The sequence below is a fragment of the Charadrius vociferus genome, unplaced genomic scaffold, assembly GCF_000708025.1.
Source record: "Charadrius vociferus isolate BGI_N301 unplaced genomic scaffold, ASM70802v2 scaffold26, whole genome shotgun sequence".
Lineage (NCBI taxonomy): Eukaryota > Metazoa > Chordata > Aves > Charadriiformes > Charadriidae > Charadrius > Charadrius vociferus.
The window spans coordinates 767,818-790,513 of NW_009649320.1; the positions used below are offsets into that span (position 1 = coordinate 767,818).

The 22,696-nt window shown below is 41.8% G+C and overlaps 1 pseudogene; it reads left to right on the forward strand.

Moving 5' to 3' along the window:
- Positions 1–1,912: 1,912 nt before the first annotated feature.
- LOC104290348 lies at positions 1,913–19,501 on the forward strand (annotated as a pseudogene).
- Positions 19,502–22,696: the final 3,195 nt, after the last annotated feature.

Here is a 22,696-nt window from a genome sequence, read left to right on the forward strand (position 1 = left end):
CTAGTGGTTTCAATTTCAGTGAAATTTGTGGTTTCGTTTTTTTCACACTTGGCGAAATGGACTGAGAACAAACATGGATGACAATGTTTGATAGTGATAGGTCTTATTTGAAGACTTCACATCCAAGATTTGAAAGACTCTTTTTCCACAGGTTTAAGGAACTTGTACAATTTGCGTTGTGATCTCCCTGAGTGTCCCCATAGACCATCCCTGCTCAGACCCCCAGGGGTCCCTGCACCCTGCCCAGGGCCGGGACCCCATGTCAGCCCCCCGGGGCCACCAGCCCTAGGGACGCCACAGCAGGGCCGGTCTCCAGCTCCCCACAGCCCTGCCCTGCCTGGCCATGTGCCCCCTGAGCCGGCCACACCCGCAGGCCCACATCGCAGCCACGGCCTGTCCCTGTCCCCATGGAGGTGCCCAATGCCCAGGGCTGGGGCTGCCCTGGTGCCCACCGCTGCCCTGAGCCTGGCTGGGGCTAGGACAGACCATGGCAGCCAGGGTCTGCCATCATCCACCATGGGGAGCCCCCCCTGCCCCAGGCCCCCACACATGGTTTGTATTGCGAGATGCTTTGTACCACTCAGTATTATTTAGAGCTAGAAAGAAATACCTGTAAAAGAAACTATTTTTATGCACTTGCTGGATCCAAGGCCAGGTTAGATGGGGCTTTGAGCAACCTAGTCTAGCAGAAGGTGTCCCTGGCCATGGCAGGGAGGTTGAAACTAGATAATCTTTAAGGTCCCTTCCAACTCTAACCATTCTATGATTCTATGGTTCCCAAGTACCGGTGGACTCTGTACAACAGAAAGGAAAGTTTAAGCTGCTAACTGCTTGTTCATGTTATATGAAATTGTGAGTTGTGCAATTATGTGAATTTGGTAAGAACCAAGAAGGAAGTGATGAGCATCGTATCTTGCAACACTTCCCATGGTATGACAGTTCCCCAAAACACAAGCACCGAGGAAGACAGCCCTATTTATAGCTATACCACCATTTAAAATACGAGTCTTTCTGTCTTCTATGAGCCTGAAGACTATGATAGAGAGATAAGCAGGATAAAGACGTTTTGAAATAGAAGGTAGGTCCATCTTTGTCTTTACAACTGTTTTGTTTGCTGAGGTATTCATTGAGACTGTAGGAAGGCCAGGGCTGGAGGGGTGATGTCGCAGACAAAATCTAAAAAGCTGTCAGGGGAATACATGGAGTTAAGTCGCATTAAGTTTTTTGCAAATGAAGTACCTATTATTAATACTATTAATATTATTAATATTAATAATTATTTAATGGTATTAAAAAGGTCCTAGCCACAATTCTGATTTTCTTACTGGGTTTGGTACTGAATTTGTAGAAGTTAGGCACTGCTCCTAGATCCACTTTTAAGCATACGCTCCAAAAAATCTTTGAAAGTACATGAACTAATGCCCTCACCAAACTTACCATACTCATCATTGGGCAGCTCTGGCTGATTGATATTGCTGTGACCCACTTTGATATTTTCTGTTTGCAGCTGTTTACCCACCTGCTTGATGTCTATTCGTCCTAACCTTTGTATATAGCAGATAGATAAATAATCTTTAGGCCTTAAGATAGCAGTCATAAAATGTATGTATGTAATGTTTATACAGTGCTCCCAAGATGACCAGCCTTACAAATCATAGAATCATAGAATCAATTGTTTTGTTATCGAAAAGAACAACTTGTTTAACTTTTTGTTACTGTTTATTTTAACCTTTCTCTGACTGCTTGAGAACTCTGTCTAATCTTTCCTCCCACCAGATCTGAGAGATGGTCAGATGGTGTAGAAGCATGCATATGAGCAGGTCAGACTAGACAAATTCAGAGACAAGTGGTTCACGCGGACATCTTTCACCTTGAGCAAGTTTCACTGTTCTCTGTCTCCAAGGAGGAAGAGATGGTTGCTCCTCTTGTGCTCATCTTCATGACCCAGTGGATGCTACTGGTCACCCAGTTGTGTGTTGGATGGCACTGCACAGACTGTGAGTAGAACACTGCCATGGGGCAATCCTTTGAGGTGGTGTAACATGCTTCTCATTATGGGTAGTTGTGCTTAAGTTGCCTACTGTCTCAGATGTGCTAGGTTGTAAACTCTGCTCCCAAAAATCTGGGAATGAGTCCTGCACCTTACTGATCCTATTATGTGACGCTTGCAGTGGAGAAGCCAGACTCATCTATTAGAAATTTGATGCTGAATCAGTGGGAAATGGAACTGAGTTGGATGAGCCGCATGAATTTCACTGAGGACTAGTGTTCAGTGGCTACCGAAGATTTTACCGAGACTGTAATGGTAAAATTGCTATGTAAAGTTTTAACAGAGATAATTCATTACGCTTTCTTCTTCTTCTTCCTTATCCTTAAGTAAAGGAAAAAAGTATCCTTGGAAGGAATAAGCCAGTTATTTTTTTAGCAGTCCTTTCTAGTTTTTGTTGAGACCTATCTTCGTACTGAGCTATATCTACCCTCTCTGGCCACTCTTGTGAAATTCTTGCCTTCAGAGGACTCCTGCAGAATCAGGGTCTTGATGGGACTGAAGATTGTCTTTTTTCCTGGTTTCAAAGAAACTTTGGTGAGAGACATCTCATGCTGTGCAGGAATTTCAAAGTACAAAGGACAGACTGAATTAGATATATGGGTCCTTACTGTCTTACCTAAAAACAATACATAAGCATTCAGGGACATTGGAGATGAAATGATATGCTTGCTCAGGACTGATTGCTGTGACACAGAAGCCTGTGAAGACACAATATTTCTGGATTGGCTCCGCAGCTCCAAACAGGTTCATACAATGATAAAATGGTTTGGTTGGAAGAGAACTTTTAAAGACCATCTAGTTCAACTCCCCTGCTATGGGCAGGGACATCTTTCACTACATCGCATTGCTCAAAGACCCATCCAGCCTGACCTTAAATATTTCCAGTAAAGGGGCAACTTCTCTGAGCAGTCTGTTCCAGTGTCATCCTCATCATAAAAAAGTTCTTTGTTAAGTCCGATCTAAATCTACCATCTTTCAGCTTAAAGTATTGCTCCTTGTTCTGTCACTACAGGCCTTGGTAGAAAATCTACATCTTTTTTATAAGTCCCCTTTACATACTAAAAGGCCACAATAAAGTCTCCTCAGAGCTTTCTCTTCTCCAGGCTGAACAACCCCAAATCTCTCAGCCTTTCTTCATAGGAGAGGTGTTCCAGCCCTATGACCATTCTTGTGACTCTCCTCTGGACACGCTCCGACAGATCCATTTCTTCTTGTGTCGGGGACCCTAGAGCTGGATGCAGTACTCAAGGTGGGGTCTCACCAGAGCAGAGTAGAGGGGCAGAATCACTTCCTTCGACCTGCTGGTCACATTTCTTTTGGTGCATCTCAGGATGTGATTGGCTTTCTGGGCTGCGAGCACACATTGCCAGCTTATGTCCAATTTTTCACCCACCAGTATCCTGAAGTCCTTCTCTGCAGGACTGCTTTCAGTCCTTTCATCCCCCAGTCTGTATTGATATTGGAGATTGCTCAACCCAGGTGCAGGGCCTTGTACTTGGCCTTGTTGAACTTCCTGAGGTTTTCATGGGCCCACTCCTCAAGCCTGTCAAGGTCCCTCTGGATGGCATCCCTTCCCTCTAGTGAATCAGCTGTCCCACTCAGCTTGTTGTCATCCACAAACTGTTGAGTTTGTGCTTAATCCCACTCTCTATGTCATTAATAAAGATACCAAGTCATATTTGTCCCAGTATGGACCCTTGAGGGACACCACTCATTACTGGTTCCAGTTGGACATTGAGCCATCGACTACTGTAAGCCCTTGGATGTACCCATCCAGCCAATTCCTTATCACCTAACAGTCCATCTGTCAAACCCATATCTCTCCATTTTAGAGGCAAGAATATTGTGGGGGACCATACCAAATATCTTACAGAAATCCAGGTAGATGACATCTATTTCTGTTCCCTTATCAGCTGACGCAATCACTCCATTGCAGAGGAGCATTAGATTGCACAATTTGTTCTTGGTGATGCCATGTTGGGTGTCTCTAATCACCTTCCTGTCTTCTGTATGCTCCAACATAACTTCCATGAGGATTTGTTGCATGATTTTAGTAGGCATGGAGGGAAGGCTGACTGGTCGGTAGTTCCCAGGATCCTCCTTATGACCCTTTTTAAAAATCAGTGCAATATTCACTTTTCTGCAGTAACTGGGGACTTTGCCTGACTCCCATGACTTTTTAAATACGATGTACAGTGGCTTGGCAACTACCTCAGTCAATTCCCTCAGCACCCTAGGATGCACCTCATTGGGTCCCATGGACTTATGTATGCTCAGGTTCTTCAGGAAGTCTCAAACCTGATCTTTTCTTATGATGGGAGGGAGATGGCATGCTTTGAGATTCAGGGACTTAGATGTGGTAAGAGTGATTGCCAGTGAACATTGAGGCAAAAATGTTTGAGTTCCTCAGCCTTCTCCATGTCTGTTGTCACTGGTTCTCCTGTCTTATTTATCAGGGGCAATACATTCTTTAATCTTTCTTTTCTGACCAACATACCCTTCTCTAGAATCCCTTATAATTATTTTCCAGATTCCTTGCCAAATTCAGATCCAGATCAGATCCAAACTTCAGCTCTGTCCTGGTTCCGACAGGGATGGGGTTAATTTCCCCAAGGAGCCAGCAGGGACACAGGTATTCCATCCCACTTGAGCCATGACGGGGCTATAAGAGGAGCTAGCCCGGGAGGGGAAAGGAGTCGCCACTCAGGGGGTATGGGGTGGGCTGCGGTGGCCCAGGTCCAGTCGGTGCACAGGGGTACTGTAATCACATCTTTATATTTCTTTATCGATGTTACTGGTTTTGGTTTCTTTTTTCTCTTCCCTTTTGCTGTTCTGTTAAACTGCACTGTCTCAACCCATGAGTTTTGCCTTTTTCTGCTGATTTTTCCCACGGGTGTGGTAGTTGAGCAAGTGGCCGCCCGTTTCTTTGTTGCTGGCTGAGGCCAAACCACAACAAGCTCCAGTTCAGATCCAAACTTTTGATAGCAGACAGGAGATCTAGAACTCAGATCTTGTGTAAATGGATTACTTGAGAAGTGTCATGACTTTACGAAAAAGCAACTTCTGCTTCTGATTTAGTCTGTTTTCAGTGCTTACACAGAGAAGACAGCAAGCTAAGCATTTCCTATTTTGCAACTATTATGTTTGTTAAGCAAAATTGTTTTGTCTTTCGCTGGCTTCTACAAGCTGCCCAGGTACTTCAAGACAAGTCCTGAAGCAGTCCTCTCGAGATTATTCTTTTCCCCGTACATGTATTACTCCTGCCTCAGCTAAGTTCTCTTCCTCTAGAGCCCAAAGTTGCCTCCATCCATTTGGCCAATATTTCTTGTGCATCTGATTGGCTAGATAATCTCCACAATAAAGTTTTTTCAAGAACAGGAACTGTAACAGGCAGGTATTGGTTTTAACAGTCTATTTTGAATGAATAGAGAGGGAGCATTCTACCCTACACTGCTGTGTTAAGCATGATGTATACCACATCTACGCTAAATATTAATGTTTCTCTAGACAGTTTCTGGAAAATTCTGTCATTTGGGGACTCCTCTGACGCTCCATGCAGTTTTATCACCTGTATCAGTAATCACAGATTTGAATAGATTCTTGTCACCCTCATTTCAACTATCCAAGCATGGAGATTATAGTCTTCTAAGCTCTGACAGCAGCTATGAGAGAGGTACAGCCCCTGCCTGAAAGTAGTGTATCCCATGTATCTTATATGCCACTGTGTGTGTCTTCCTTCACCACTGCGTAGACAAGGCACCTGTATGACTTGCCCAAATTAGGTGTTAGTTTTTAGAAAGCTAATGTTAGTGAAGATATCTGCTGGGAATAAAATACAGCAGAGAGGGAACAGTCTAGGAGGTTGCTGGAGTGTGCTGAGAATAATTTCCTGACACAGTTGGTGAGGGATCCAACTAGGAAAGGTGCACTGCTGGACCTGTTGCTTGAAAATGGAGGACTTATGGGGGATGTGATGGTTGGAGGCTGTCTTGGGCATAATGATCATGAAATGACAGAGTTTTTTATTCTTGGAGAAGCAAGGAAGGGGGTGAGCAGAACTGCTACCTTGGACTTTCAGGGGCGAGGGGGGTGGACTTTGGTCTGTTCAGGAGCCTGGTTGACAGAGTCCCTTGGAAGGCAGTCCTGAAGGGCAAGGGAGTCCAGGAAGGCTGGACATTCTTCAAGAAGGAACTCTTAAAGGCACAGGAGCAGGCTGTCCCCATGTGCAGAAAAACGAGCCATCAGGGAAAAAGACTGGCCTGGCTGAACAGAGAGCTGTGGTTGCAACTCAGCAATAAAAAGGAGAATTTATGGCCTTTGGAAGAAGGGACAAGCCACTCATGAGGCCTACAAAGATGTTGTGAGGCTATGTAGGGAGAAAATTAGAAGGGCCAAAGCCCAGCTAGAACTTAACCTGGCTTCTGATGTTAAGACCAATAAAAAAAGCTTCTATAAATACATTAACAATAAAAGGACGACTAAGAATCATCTCCATTCTTTATTAGACAGGGGCAAAAACATAGTGACAAATGATGAGAAAAAGGCTGAGGTACTTAATGTCTTCTTTGCCTCAGTCTTTCACAATAAGACCAGTTGTTCCCCGAGTACCTAGCTCCCTGAGCCAGTAGACAGGGGTGGGGAGCAGAATGAAACCCCCATGATCCAAGGGGAAACAGTGAGTGATCTGCTACAGCACTTAGACATACACAAGTCTATGGGTCAGGATGGGATCCACCTGAGGGTACTGAGGGAGCTGGCAGAAGTGCTCACTAAGCCACTTTCCATCATTTACCAGCAGTCCTGGATAAGTGGGGAGGTCCCAGTTGACTGGAGGTTAGCAAATGTGACACCCAACCACAAGAAGGACCAGAAGGAGGATCCAGGGAAATACAGTCCTGTTATTCTGACCTTGGGGAAGGTTATGGAGCAGATCATCCTGAGTGCCATCACATAGCACTTGCAGGACAACAAGGTGATCTGGCCCAGTCAGCATGGGTTCATGAAAGGCAGGTCCTCCTTGACAAACCTGATCTCCTTCTATGACAAGGTGACCCACTTAGTGGATGAGGGAAAGGCTGTGGATATTGTCTACCTGGACTTTAGTAAAGCCTTCAACACCATTTCCCACAGCATTCTCCTGGAGAAACTGTCTGCTCATGGCTTGGATGGGTGTACATTTTGCTGGGTAAAAGAAATGGCTGGAAGGCTAGGCCCAAAGAGCTGTGGTGAATGGAGTTAAATCCAGTTGGTGGCCGGTCACAAGTGGTGTTCTCCAGGGCTCAGTACTGGGGCCTTTTCTGTTTAATATCTTTATCAATGACCTGGATGAGGGAATTGAGTGCACCCTCTGTAAGTTTGCAGACGACACCAAGTTGGGCAGGAGTGTCGATCTCCTTGAGGGTAGGAAGGCTCTACAGAGGGATCTGGACAGGCTGGATCAATGGGCCAAGGCCAATGGTATGAAGTTCAACAAGGCCAAGTGCCGGGTCCTGCACTTGGGCCACAACAACCCCATGCAGTGCTACAGGCTTGGGGAAGAGTGACTGGAGAGCTGACTGGCAGAGAAGGACCTGGGGGTGTTGGTTGACAGCTGGCTGAAGATGAGCCAGCAGTGTGCCCAGATGGCCAAGAAGGCCAATAACATCCTGGCCTGTATCAGGAATAGTGTGGCCAGCAGGATGAGGGAAGTGATTGTCCCTCTGTACTTAGCACTAGCGAGGCCCCACCTTCAGTACTATATTCAGTACAAGAAAGACATTGAGATTCTGGAGTGTGTCCAGAGAAGGGCAACAAAGCTGGTGAGGGGTCTAGAGCACATGTCTTATAAGGAATGGCTGAGGGAACTGGGATTGTTTAGCCTGGAGAAAAGGGGGCTGAGGGGAGACCTTATCACTCTCTACAACTACCTGAAAGGAGGTTGCAGAGAGGTGGGGCTTGATCTCTTCTCACTAGTAACAAGCAATAGGACAAGAGGAAATGGCCTCAAGTTACACCAGGGGAGGTTTAGATTGGATATTAGGAAAAAATTCTTCACAGAAAGGGTTATCAGACATTAGAAAAGGCTGCCTGGGGAAGTGGTGGAATTGCCATCCCTGGAGCTATTTAAAAGATGGGTAAAGGTGCTGCTTGGGGACATGGTTTAGCCGTAGAGTTGGCAGCGTTAGGTTGATAGTTGGAGTTGATAATCTTAAAGGTCCCTTCCAACATAGGCAATTCAAGGATTATATGATTTTACGAACCTCAAGCCAGCTCCTTGCCCAGGCAGTCTTTTGTGGGGTGTCTCCCTTTGTCTTTCAAAGGAGTGTAAAGCACATTACAGTCATCTGTTGATTTTTATGAAAGCACATATGGTCTATTTTGAGGTGGTTCAACTGATTTGGTAGACTATTGTGGACTAAGGGTAGAAGGAAGGGAAGAACTGCTATTCTTAACACTGCCGGAAGCTTTTCTGGAGCGAAGCACAGAACTCTTCACCTTGCATTGGTAAAGGTTCATTACCCAAAACTTCTGGGAAGAGAGTTCTTAAGCCTGGGAAGACATCACTACCTGCTTCACTATTGTGGTGGTCCCAATGTCACAAATCAAGCACAAGATTAAGCCCTTTCTACAGGGAGTAGCACTATGTAAAACAATAAATGAAAAACTGAAAAGTAAACTTTTTGCATGTCATTTTTCAGGCAGAGAATATGAAGTGTATATTTGGAAATATATGGACCTCCTATGCACAATGAGGCAATATTTTCTGTTACATCAGTGAATGTGAATGTCACATACTCAAGCATATGCAGTTATATTCCTCAAAGTAATATGTTAGACTTTGGGAAAGGATTTGCCTATTTCCAATGGACTGGGGGTAAAAGAAAAACCAAACCCCTTCATTCCTTAATTAATTTGTTTCCTGCGGGATGAACAAGTTCTTGTTCACAACCTTATGACATTTTTTCTGTGAAAAGAAAAGGGGTTTCCTACAACTAGCTCAGCAAATTTTTAGTCCTTAGTTGCCACCTTGCTTGGTGCTGTCTTTTTAATTGCCAATTCTTTTTTGTTTGTGCTAATATTTTATTGACTGCATTTCAACATCTTCAAACTTTTATTAAAATTCCAAGTAAAACAGGTTTGTGGCTGTAGTTTTGAAATTCTTCCTTGAGAAATTTGTGAAATCTTGAATCTCGTCACAGTGTAACTCATGGTGTAATGACCGACACTTTGCAGTGTCCCATCCACAGTAATGAAAGGTCTGACGGAATTTACTCTTGTTTGTATGAGCAGAGTAATATACATAAGACTTAAGAGTATGAGGTACAAGATCTGTTCACTTAAGCAACACAGAGTTGGCTTATACAAAATGGCACTACTTACTGCCTCATCAAGCTAAAAGTATTTGCTGGTTCCTTATAAGAGGATGGATAAGTAATCCTTCCTTTTAAGATGTACGTTTAGTCTCCTTATTTGGTTTTTTTTGGGGGGTGGGTGTTAAGGAGTAAATTGATACGATGTTTGTGATCAGGAAAAGATTCCTCATGTTACTCCCAGGTGGAAGAAGGTATCACTGCAGAGCAGAAGCACCTCAGAAGTTTGCATCTACATCTCCCTGAAATCTTGAAAAACTTCACAGCTCTGCCCTTAGGTTTCTCTCCTTCTCCAGATTCCACAGGGAAGTTTCTCCTGCTCTTCATTCATTTGACAGGGCTCTGAAGAGCATCCTCTGAATAGAAATGCTATAGCAGGATACTGAAGGATGACAGGCAAATGTTTCAGCTTGCAGCACTGTGGCACCAGTGTCTCCTTTTGAATAGGAACAATTCAAAGCCTAGGGGTATCCACTTTAGGTGTCAGCCTGTTCTAGAGCAGTGTCGGCTTCCTTGAGACTTATTCTATCAGAGGCAACTATAATCATATCTTTGGAGGATTTATCCATGAGAAATTCTTCATTGAATCTGTCAGTGCAAATATCTTCCAGTGTTACTACCTAAAACAAAGCAACTGATTCCCAACTCAAGCAATAACCAGCTGCAGTTGCAGGTATCTAACATATCTAAGCACATGCCATGATCCTCCAGAATGGAGCAGTCACGCCATTTTTCCTCATCACGGATATTCCTGTGTTTGCAGGCATGAAAGGGTCGGCCATTGAAAATTTCTCCTGTGTGATTTATAACATTTCCCTCATGAACTGCACTTGGCAGGCAGGCAGGGATGCTCCAGGAGATACCCACTATTTTCTTTACTGGCAGAACTTGAGGTAAGTAGGTCTCCTTGAGTCTAGGGAAGTCTAAATTCTCATTTGACATATCCACTGCTCACATTTAACTAAAATACCTTGCTGTATACAGATATGATGATGCAATGGAATGTGAGCTTTACATTAAAGATGAAAATGGCAGAAACACGGGATGCAGATTCCAAAATGTGAAGATAGCAACTGAAAAAGCTTACTTCTTGGTGAACGGGTCTAGCAAAGACGCCCTGATCCAGTTCTATGATGAGTACATTCACCTGTATAAAATTGGTAGGTCAATAATTTCTTTCTGCTTTATTTTCACTATTGCATGAGGGTATTAGAGCACTTATTCCTGAGAAGGAACCAAGTACTCTGTATCCCCTGGAGTCAAAAGCAAGAGACTGTGGTCTCTTCAAGACAACCTATTCCCCAAGAAAAAGAGCAATGAAAGCTCCACAGCTGAAGCCTGCCTCAGATTCCTTAGCAATCTACCCTTACTGTTTTTAGGTCTTTCTCCAACAAGGTCCAATGGACTTAAAAGATTTTACTTTCCACTTCTGTCCTTTCAATGATGGCCAAAGACCTTTCAACAGAGGTGACTTTTCAGGAGAAGTTTATCTGAGCACTGATTTCTCTTTCTCATTCCCGGTGGGATTGGCATACACTGACACCATACCCTTGGTTAGAGAATATTAATATGTGTACAAAATACTCCAGGTTTTCATATGCTCTTTCATGTGTGGTGCTCTACTTGGAAGCATCCTGTGCAATTACTTTTGCTGTGCCAAAGCCTTTTTGGGAAAGCCCCACTGCTTTTGGCATTGCCTCCAAAAAATGGACAAACAAGGCTTCATTCTATAAGGAGAAGGAATTTAGCTGTAGTATCACCCATGGCAGGTGAAACAAGACTGTTTTTTGACCAAACATCCCATCACAAATAGGCCAGGCCTGTCTGTAAATATTGATGTGAAGAAGCAGTCTAGCTGAAACTAAGGTTTCCTCTATCAGCCTTTATCACCCTTCCTGTCAAGAGTGGCTGTCTTTTGCTGTTACACTAATCAAGTGCTTGGTGACGACCAAAATATCTCATATTTTTGCTCCCATCTGTGAATTTAGGGAAGACATGTGAAGAAGTTGGCTAGATTCTTAAAACTGAAGTGTCATTCTTAAATTTGTTAGGCTAATTTTTTGGAAGGGGGGAACAACTGCATAGTTCACAACACCAAGCATGCAACAACTTCATGTTACAGAGGCATCATGTGAGGAGGCTTGAAGAAAGAAATGACCTCTATATTTCTTACATTAGGTTTAGCATCAACTTGTTCTTCCACAGTAAAAAACATCCTTATAAAAAGACAGGACTCTACCTTACTCATCTAAAAAACTAAATGGATGGGGTTTGTATCTTTGTAGGCTCCTAAGTCATGTTCCCTGGCTTAGTCCCCATTTTTTCTGATCCTGGGGACAGAACTTAAAGAACTTTGGTCTGTCAATTATTTCTGACAAAGTTCCTAAGAAAAATAGATACAAATGAGTATCTTTCTTCGTAAAGGTGTTACTTGCAATTGCACTCTCTTTTATCAAAGCAAAAAGAGATCAAGTGACTTTAATTATTTGAATTCTTGGTTATATCATTTCAGAAAAGCTCATGCCTCCATCAAATATTACTGTCAACTGTGATGAAATTAAAAGTGATTGCATAATTAAATGGCAACGTCCCCAAATAAGTCATTCTAACAAAGACAAGTGTTTTAAATATGAAATCATCATAAAATACAAGGTAAGATGAATTTCTTCATCTCTAACATTAATACATATGTTTGCATTTGCCAATATGCATTGGTATGATGAATGGATAGAATGAATGGACAATGGACAGAAAGAAAATCAATCTCTCCTGTATGGTGTAGCCTTCCGTATAAGTAGCACCATATTCCTTTGTGATTGTGCCTTTCAGGCAGCCTGTTATGCCATACTGCCCCATTTTTTTATCCTTATTCCCCTGTGTGAGTTATTGCTGGATATACACTGGTTGACTGTGACTGTGTGGGACTAAGAGGAGAAGCATGGTTAATCAAAACTTGAACACATCACAGCTTTGGCTGTGACAAAACTCAGAAAAGGCATTTCTTTCACAAAGACCTGTTGGAGCTGTCCTGGGTTGGAGTCCTTCAAGTGATGACTGCACCTCTGTGAAATGGCAGAGATCAGCTGTAAATACTGGACAGGGAAATGTGCATCCACTTAACAAGTATAAGTGTGAGAAAATAAATGTAAGCGAAAGGAGAAAGGCAGTATGAAGAAGCACAGGTTACTGATGGAATCATTTAAGCTACTTAAAGTCAAATTCAGACTTTGGCTTTACAAGTCTTCTTGCAGCAACAGGGAAGGAGTGAGATCTCTGTGTTCGGCTCCAAGAGCAGACCTAAACTACTGTTACTGTGGCAGAATTCCGTAAAATGACCACAGGGTGGCAGATAGTGACTACAAAGGAAACACCAACCCATACTACAACCAGATCTGGCCACTTGGTGGCTGATTGAAGGTCTTCCCTAGATTTCTGTTATTTTAAACTTCTTGGTTTGGATTGGGCTTGCTGTTTCATGGGTGACTTTTCTTGCAAGAGCAACCAACTGCTACAATAATGAATTACTTCTCCAAATCCCTTGGCCGTTGCAGCACAGAAAGCTTCTAGAAAACTCTGTGTGACATTGAAACAAAAGTGCATTGCTGGAGCAATACATACTTCTTAAAGTCTTTTAATATGCCTAATATCTGGTTTATAAAGAATAGAATTGCCTAGCATTTTTAAAATAATCATTAGCAGTTTTCATGCTACTAATTATGTCAAGGTCCAGCAATTACTGTATTGCAAAATTTATTGCTTCACCACTGCCAGGTATAAATTTGTATTGTTTTACTAATACACTATGACCAACATATATTGTATTATCTTTAAACTTCCTTTTCACAGTTGGAAATTACTTGCATTGGGAGCAAACAAAAAAGGATAACACCATAAGTAACATAATTTCAGTCACATTTTTTCATGTCTGACACTGATAAACTGAATTTGCTGAGAATCTTGGATTCTTCTTCAGTGATGTTTTAAGTTAAAGCTTTATAGATCAGGATACCTGGGAAACCTGAAGGCAAACCTTACCAGTGAAAATTGAGCTAAAAAGGCACAAAATACCTCAGCCATTCCCATGTCCCTTGTCACCAGATTCTCCCAACTCAGTGAGCAACGGGTCTGCATTCTCCTTAATCTACTTCCTGCTGCCGGTGCATTCATAAAAATCTTTCTTGTGGTCACCTCTATCACTAGTCTCAACTCCAGCCGAACTTTGAATTTCCTGACTTCGTTCCTGTATGTGCAGATGTTGTCTTTGTATTCCTCCCAAATGCCTTCTTCTACCTTCTGCATACTTCCTTTTTGTCTCTGAGCTCAGACTCAAGCTTCATGTCCTGCCATGCTCACCTGGCACACTTGCTTGATTTTCTGCACACCAGAATGGACCATTCTTGTGCTCTGAGGAGGCTGTCCTTGTAGATCAACCAGTAACTTTGCCCTCCAGGGCAATTTCCCTTTAGTACCAAGGCCTGTGGCTGTGAGGCTTTCTCAAGCTGCCTGAAGAGGGTCTCATCTGCTTCCTTTTCTTGATCAGGAGATCTGGAACAAACACCTACTATATTGTCACCTATGTTGGTCTGTCCTCTGATGCCTCCTCGCAAGGTTTCTTACTGGTTCACTATTTCTCCCAAGACAGAGCTCTGTCTATTCAAGGTGCTCCTTTACATAGAGCACAAGGACCAGATCAGCAAGCCTGTTTGTAAGGACACTCTGACCCCGGTTGGTGAGATGCATCCCATGCCTGCTCAGTAGCCCCCATTTCTCAAAAAGGGTCCCAAGGTTGTAGAAGCCAAAGCCCTACCTGTGACACCAGCCGCTCAGACAGGTGTTGACCTGCTGGATGAGTTCAAGTCCACTCAAGCCTCTCCTTCTCACTGGAAGGCCTGAGGAGACACCATCTAGGCTTCCTGCCCTCATCATCTTCCCAGTGTTCTGCAATCACCCTTGAAACCACCCAGTTTACCCTTGGCCATATCATTGGTGCCCACACAGAAGAGCAGGAAGGGGTAATAGTTCAATGGCCAGACAAGTCTGGCAGTCATTCTGCAATATCCTCAATCCCGGTCCCTGACAAGCACAGACCTCCGTCAGGTCCGTAGATTGGTGCCACCATCCCCTGCAGGAGGGAGTCTCTTTTAACTATCATACACATTTTCTCCTTCATTTTTTTTTAAAACACAGTGCTCTTTAATATATCTCTTCTTCCAAAATTTGCAAAAGACCAGCTGTCCTTCTGGAACTCCACTTTCTGAAGTCCCCCATGGCCTTATTGTTTTCATTTCTCATATATTATTTTAGGATAAACACACACACAAAAAAAGGAGACTATATTGTTGCAGATTGATCCCTGTGTTTAAGCTAGCTTGTTTACAGATTCTAGAAGCTGTTCTGTACAGCAGCATGACTTGCAAACTCATGTTCAGGGGCCACATGAGCATGCATGCGGTTATTTGATAAAACAAGTTTGGATTAATTTCATTTTTTTTTTAAATGGAGTAATACAGAATGCAAAATAATTTTAAAATGAATAACTGGCAAGCTAACAGAGATGATAAGAGTCTGCAGTCATTAGTTGGATGTGGTTGCTACATTACATGGAAGTCAATATGGCTATTCAGAACACAAGTGAATTTTATTCTATGTATCAAATACGTAGTTTAGGGGCAGCCTAAAATATCTGTGAATCTATGTCAGTCCTGAATATTTTCATCTGAGGGAAAAGGAAACAATATAGTTTTTGCAATTAAAAATAGTGACATTGTAAAATATAAACACTAGATGTAAACTAAAAAGTTTATTTCAAAGATTTTTATCTTTTTTTTTTTTTTTCCTGGTGCATGTAAGAATAAAGTTAGTTTTCATTCAGGTCTGGTTTGCTTGTATTTCAATTTAATCATCAATCTGAAATAAAATTGATTTCTCGACACTGGTGGTAAGGAAAACAGATACTTTTCCATAGAACAAATAGTTACTACGTAAACTTGGTGTTGCAGATGAATTATATATTAAATAATAAAAGTTAGATAAATTACTAGTTCTTCTGAACAAACTGTCAAGTAGATAGCAGAGTTATGTAGAAAAAGGGGACAATAGATAAAAATGACTTATTATCTAAACACAAAACAAGCAATCATAAAAATAAAGGGTTTTTTTCTCAATTTACAGGATAATCCTGAAGGAAAAAACAAATATACTTCTATACAAGTAAGTCTGCTTGTTCTATTAATCAGCAATAGATGTTAGCTTCATAGCCATTTGTGAAAAGTAAATAGCATGCAAATGCCTTTAAATCAATACATATTCAATGTCCTATGCTTTATGGGATCTTGATTTATAGTTTCCATGAATGTGTCAAACTGCTAAATCATCATGGCTCATGTCATTTATTATACATTCAAGCGCAGAACCTTATTACTATTCTGTAAGTCTTTGAAAAACCTTCCATTTTACATTATATTGCCCACTCTCTCCCTCAAATTTTGCGATTAGAATTTGAAGTTATGCATCAGTGACAGCAGAGAAAAGAGACACAGAGAAAAAACCTCATAGGAATTTAGTTTTGTTTGTGAAAAACAAAGACCACGGAAGGCCTTTGGGATCCTTTGGGATGAAGGCTGTCCTCCAAGTATATTGCACCTCATTCTAATCCATGCAGCTTGCACATCCCATCTCTATCCCAAAAGTATCCAAGTATAAACATGTTTCAGTAAACCGTAGTAACACTAAGTTATTGCAGTCTTCTACTTGTTTTACAGGTTTGGCTGGAAAGTTATGCCTTTCCTGGAAAGTCATAATGCAAAGACTGAGGAAGGTGAGGTGCATACAGACAGTTTATTCCTCAAATCACTCAATTCTAGCAGTATTGAAATGAGGCAATTCAAGATATTTTTCTACCTCTGTCCATGTACCAAGGGAAATTATCAATAGATCAGACTATATTGGAAGAAATTACAGGGTATAGTTTAAAAGATGAAAAGCTTCTAAACATAAAAAGTTTACTGAGTGATAGGTTATTTTCAAAGGAGATACACAGATATGTACATCTTATATATGTAATAAATATGTGTTTTTATTTCTTGCTTTGTAACAGCAGTCTACTTTAACAAGCAATGCTCTCCTAGCCTTGTAAATGTTTCACTGTTACATGACACTTGCATATTAGCAACACCTAGATATGCAACAAAGAAAACCAACTTGGTTTTGCTTTGTTTTTTAGGAAGGGGTGAATAATCATACATTTCAAAGATTCAACACAAGAAAGAAGTACCTCTTGAAAATGAGAACAGCCGGCAGTGCCTGCTTCGTGAACCCAGACTGGGGAGAGTGGAGTGCACCTGTAGAGTTTGGTACGAAAGAAAATCCATGCCTTGGGCTACTCTTCCCCCAGTGATGTCCTGTCTACGTCACATTTTGCGGCGCACCTATGGACACACAGATATATAAAGGCTTGGCAAACATTTTCTTTCTCTCCACATTGCTGAGAAGAGGAGGAGGAAGAGAATTAACACATCTCTTAACAGTCTGACATTGGAAATCAATACAAAAAGTTACACATTTGCAACTAAGTGCATACCTGCCTACTGCAGCAGATGGACAAACAGGTTCGATGTAAATCCTTCCCAGCAGACGTTATTGTTATGGTCCTAAATTAAAGAGTTGGATTTTATACCAAGTGAAGCCTTTCAGACTGACATTCACCAGCCAGTCACTGAGGTAGATTTTTGACACAGCTGTGTATTTATTCCTCTTTATTAAAAATAATACTTTATGACTGTTTCAGGAAATGAAGAAGTTCTCTCTTCTTCAGTATGGATTTTACTTGTGGTAGCAGTTGCGACACTCTTAGTGGCAATTTTCACAATTTTGTTCTGCAAAAGGTAAACCTAATTTATGCATTTATTTTATTTTGTGTGAGTGTGAAACATCTGCAGTTCTTAAACAAATAAGGTAGAGGTGTCTCTGTACTATAGATTAAACTTTTTCATTCACACTGTAGTGGAAATTAATCCAAATGAATGATCCTGATGCAGCTGCTATAATGGTGATGCCCAAAGTCCCTCCTCAGGTGATCCACACAAATTTTTCTAGGGCCTCTTCTGTCAACATGGCAAGGACAGAAATTATATGCTATTACTTATATTAGCAATACAGCTGCTCTGAATATTTGCCAGGTAAATGCAATTGTCTACACAATAGGTTTTCTGATTTCTCAAACTGCTGAATTTATCGCAAACACACAGGTTGATTGTACTTACCAGTAAAGAATCTGCAACGTTCACTACAATTGTCCTAGCAAACTGAATGTATCTGAAAACACATAATCTAAGCAGCTTGCTTCTTGAAATAAACCATGTAAGTGAAACAGAAAGAAAAAGGATATTCTGCTGTATCATACACTTTGTATCAAAATATACGGTAATTCAGAGACGATACTATACTTCGAACTTGTTAAAATCTTTACACCCACTTTTCACTGGTTGTAGTGACTTAAAGAGCAACACAAATTCCTTTTCCTTTCAGAGAAGAAAATAACTACTAGTGAATCTTTAACCAAAGATGAAACTATTATAATCCAAGTTCTTAGTGTTTTCCTGATATGTGTTCATTCTGTGCTGAGATGATGTGTATTTTTCATTTCTCTTCTGTCCTGGAAGAGGAGGATAAGAGCTGGTTCAAGGGTGCAATGGTGCAAAGGTAACCAATGATGGTTACTTAATTTTTCTTTACTATTCCATCTCTTTTGATCTCCAGGACTGGCTGTTGGAAAGCAGCACTTCCAGAAATCCCAGAGCCAAAAAATGCATTTTGTGGACTGCCTGATACAAATCCAGAGGTATGTTCTCTTTCTCTATATTAAAAGTGTGAAATACATACAAGACTTTAGTGCGGATATTTTTTAAATTATAAGGAACTTAACACAGAGAATAACTCTTCCCTTTGCCGTATTTTGAGAAATTACAAGAGAAAATCAGCGGGCAAGTTTGTTAAGTGAAGTCAAATGCAGTTGTCTTCCAGAATCAGGGTATTTCTCCCATTCCAGTCTCACAGGTGCAGGGGCTGATGCCCATGGTCCAAGCAGCAGCAAGGGCTATGCGTTTTCCCAGCATGAGGCTCACACATGTACAGTAACTCACAGAGAGGACACTAATGCAGCCAGCCACAGAAAGCAGCACAGGCGCCTTTAGCAGCACCACGTCAACACCAGGACCAGTCACATAAATAGGGCCTCAGACATCCCAGTCCTCCTGCTCCCCTCCATCTGAGCAGGGCTGAAATTTGCCAGGGAGACGTGCATACACCCTCACTCTCTTCATTCACAACAACCAGAAATTCACAAGCTCCTCACATCTGGTCTGTGTCCGGATCCTGGGTCCCCCCACCAGGTCACCAGCTCTCACCTTGGGTGTCTCCAGGTGCAAGTCTCTCCTACTGACTCATTAGTCCAGCTTCAACAAAGTTCACTTTCAAGTTAGACATACAGGATAGAAAGCCAAGTGACACAGAAAAAAGTTCAAAATAGAATTTTGTAAGGTAACGAACAGACTGTGGTGGTCACGCATAGAGTTTGACCAGGCCAGCATACCAACCAGCAGCTCACTTGTGCCCTTTTCTTGTCAGCCGTTCATCATGTTATGTCCAGTAGTTTCTCATGGTCTGTTCAATTAGCTAAACTTCAGGCCAATGTGTACTCGCCTACTTTCACACCTTAGCAAAGATAATCCTTTTGTATTAATTCATTTGAGATGATATGTGCTAACCTGCATGGTTCTCTGGAGAAAAGCACATGTTCTCCCTGTCCACTTCCAGGCGAGTCAAAAATCATGTGTCTGCATTACACAGTTGCTGAAATTTCACTGTTATGTCCAGCTAAGGAAAGCTTATCAACTAAGAATTAAAGAAGGAAAATATTGCTATAAAATATGCAACAAAAGCTGAAATACTCTCAGAATTGTGCATAAATAAGTAGAGGGTAGCCTAACCCTATGCATAAAACTAATGGAAGTTTTTATTTTCCTTTCAGCTGATGGGGAGCAGAATTCAGTCATTAACATCTGAAAATGAAGACATAATATTAGTTGCTGACATAGTGAAATAACCAAGAAAAACTGAGGAATCTGAAAGTGCATTTCTTAGCTCAGGCAACTGTATATTCCTGTGGAAAGTCTGGAATAAAATATAGGCTTTCTTCACTTTCTTCATTTTCTTGGCAAAAACAGTAGTGGAGCCAAGAGAGAATGATACCTCACATGTAATTTTTTTTTAAGTGCCATTGTATTTGCTTTTAATTTTGGCTAACTTTAACTGTTTGGGTAACTTGTCCTTATTGGATATCTTCCATTTTGTGAATATGATTGAAATATTTCAGTCAAGAAGTTTTAGTTATGTTTTTGGTTTTTTTTTTTTTTTAAGGAAAGATAACTCGTTTGCCTCATATTAAAAAGAATAAGAATGAATTTATTGAGACAAATATTTAAAAAGAAATAAAAAATTCTGCTGCCTGAATGCCCTTGTCCTACCATCAAGAATGGGCCTATTCATACCTGAAGTTTCCTTAGATCTCCAGTACTAGTTGGCAACTAGAAAATTGAGAATGGGGTTGAAAATAGATTGACACATTGAGTGGTGGCCTGTAATCAACAGGAATCTTAAAGGACAGGAGTATGTCTAAAATGCTAAGTAATCCTCGAGCTTAAGTGTGTTACAAGTTAAGAGATCATCCACCATTAACTTGATATCAGCACAGAGTTTACTTCTGTAGCTATCTAGCTCTTTATGTTCTTACTGCTCTCCTGGATTTTTACTACTTTCATTTCTCTTTAACTTCTTAGTATTTTAAAATATTGAGTGCATGACTCAATCTCTGTGTCCTTTTGTTCAAACAGAGGCCTTTGCTACTCAGCTGGACAATAATTTTTCAGAGCCATAGGGTTAGGACAAGGTACAGGGAAAACAGCCCAGGCTGGCATTTAATGCCATGACTGTTTATGGGCCGTGCTCCTCAAGGACCAATGCTGAGATTGTACTAACAGTAACTTGGGCAATGGGATGAAATGCAGCCTTAGCAAGACTGTGGATGACAGCAAACTGGGGACACTGCCTGACATACTGAAGGGTAGGCCTGCTATTCAGAGGGCTCTTGACAGGCTGAAAAATGGGTTGATGGGAACCTCCTGAAGCAAATACGAAGACAAATACCTGGGAAAAAACAACTGCATGTATCCTAGAGAATGGATCACTGACAGGTCTGCAGAAAAGGCTCTGAGGTCCTGGTGGGCAACAAACTGAACACAAATCAGCAGTGCTTCCTTATGGTAATGAAAACTAGGCTATACTGGGAGGACTGGACCCAGCAGGTAAAGGGCAGTGATTATTCTGTCTACTCAACACTCATGAGTCTGCACATGACATGTCCAGATTTCAGCCTCCTGGTGCAAGAAAGACATTAACAAACTGGGTAAGTTCAGCAGTGGGGCACCAAGACAATTATGGGGGTCTGAAAGAACTGGGATTTTCAGAACAGAAGCTAAGGGAATCTACTGCTGTCTTCCACTGCACGTAATGAAGGCAGAACAGACTTGTCTGAGAGCTGCACAGTGTGATGATGAGAAGAAACAGTCACAAATTGCAGCAAGAGAAATTCCAATTTGATATAAGGAAAAAGAATGATTTACAGGTGAGAATGGTTGGACGGTCTCTGGAAGAGGTACTTAGAGAGTCTGTGAAATCTCCATCCTTGGATATATTCAAAACACAACTGGACAAACAGCTGGATCTGACATTGAAGTCGACCCTGCTTTAAGTGGGAGATTGGACTCACTGACATTCAGAGGTACATTCCAATCTCAATATTTATCTAAATATTTCTCTAAATGGCTCTTGTCAAAGCTGGTCAGCCTTTCCAAGTGCCTGTTGTGAAATAATGGTACCCATTGGTACAATTAAAGTAACTGGGAGAGCTGGAGTCATACTATGTACTGGTGCAGTTGCCTAGAGGACTACTGCATAACAGATGCCTCTTCCACTTGGGAACAGGGCTTGACTTAGAAGGACGTTGTTACTTTTTGGTGTTGAGCTGTCAGTTTGAGCCAGCGCTTCTTTTTCTTTTTCATAGAATGGTTTAGGTTGGAAGGGACCTTAAAGATCACCTAGTTGCAACCCCCCCTGCCATAGGCAGGGACACCTCCCACTAGACCACGTTGCCCAAGGCCACATCCAGCCTGGCCTTAAACACTTCCAGGGATGGGGCCTCAACAACTTCTCTAGACCACCTGTTCCAGTGCCTTACCACCCTCAAACTGAAAAATTTCTTCCTAATGTTTAATCTAAACCTGCCCTCTTCCAGTTTAAAGCCATTCCCCCTCATCGTATCACCACATGCCCTCGTAAAAAGTCCTTCCCCAGCTCTCCTGTAGGCCCCCTTTAGGTACTGGAAGGTCGGTCACAACAAGGTGTCCCCGGAGCCTTCTCTTCTCCAGGCTGAAAAGCACCAACACTCTCAGCCTTTCCTCATAGAAGAGGTGCTTCAGCCATCGGATCATCCTCGTGGCCCTCCTCTGGACCAGTATCATTTCCTGATACATTCTCAACCTGATATATAGCCTTAGGTTTAGGGCTTGGGGAAGCATAGGAAAGTCAAGTATTGGAAAAGGTGAGGAGCTCAGGTAACTCGTGTTTAGGTGGTTCCTCTGAGGCAGGAAAAGGAAGAATGTCCTTTAGAGACAGTTCTTCATTTTCTGTTTCAGTGACTGGAAGGGCCCTTTGTCTCTCATGAATCATTGGACCAACTGCTTTTTCCTCTTTCATTTTTTATGGGAAGTGTATACCGAACCTCTGTTCTTACAGGTTCACTCCTGGAAAACATACAAGCTCTGTCAAAGGTTTGCAGAAAAATATTTCTATTTCTGTTGTTGGTCATGGGAGTCTGATGCAGCCTTACCTTGCCATAAATTCGTTTGTATGGATGGAACACTTTAGAAAGGACCAGCAACAGCCTTTTCAGATAAGTGATAAACATAAGGGAATCAATTCTAAAGAGATGTGAATAGGGATATCTTCTGGGATATTGTTCTTGATATAGGCTCTGTTCCACCATTTTCCCGGAAGCCTGGGAGACCTAAGGTTTACTTTGCCATATTTCAAATCTGAGACTGTGTTCTGCAGGAGAGGCTCTACTTTAGTGTTGCTGTGTAGAGTACTGTAAATGCCCTATTGCCTGTTTTCTCTGCTCAGAGCAGTAGTATGTAAATGTGGAAGGCTTGAGAGGTTTCGCTGCTAAATATTAGATTTAGCT